We start from the raw sequence: 730 nt of genomic DNA on the forward strand, positions 1-730 counted from the left end.
TTACTTTTGTGTGTTTTTGTCAGGCAGAAATTTATTTATACCCCCTTAAGGTGTAAGAGGTTAAAACATTCTTTACTTTGGCTTCTTTACTGCTAATGAAGTTAGCAACAGGCTAATATGAACCTGAATATTTAGTTTTTTTTAAGGACTGACTCCACCATGTGTCTCCAACTGAAGGTTTGTAATTGTCAGATTAGAACACCCATAGTCAATACCCATGAGCAAGACGTCCGATTTAGTTTTTAGTTTTGTACGAAAAATAAACTTTAAACTACCTCAACGGGCGTGTTTCCCTTTAGTCATGTACAAAAAAACAAAACAATTTAAGGTCAGATTGCCACACGCTTCACAAAACACCAAAAAGTGAGTAATTAAATTGTTTTTTTCGAACAAAACTCAAGGGATAAATTGGTGTTAACTCTGGGTATGCTGGTCTGACCGGGTATGCTGGTCTGACAGAACACCAGCCCTAAAGATCCCATATGGAGTCATCATGTCATAAACTAGAGGAATATGTTCTTCTAAAGTGGCTAAAGCTGCTCACTAAATGGAAGTAAAGTTATCAGAAAGCTGCGTTCTGCTTGGAAATGAAACTAAAGTTTTGATTTATGCAGCTACACCTTTTGAAATCGATGATGCTTAAGTTTGCTTTTCTGGAAATGAGTTTGACTCCCCTGCTCTAGATCTTTGTCAGACTGTGGCTATATTTATCTTGTGTGCAGATCGTTCA

This window comes from Cyprinodon variegatus, unplaced genomic scaffold (genome assembly GCF_000732505.1).
Source record: "Cyprinodon variegatus isolate N-32 unplaced genomic scaffold, C_variegatus-1.0 Scaffold329, whole genome shotgun sequence".
NCBI classification, from domain to species: Eukaryota; Metazoa; Chordata; class Actinopteri; order Cyprinodontiformes; family Cyprinodontidae; genus Cyprinodon; species Cyprinodon variegatus.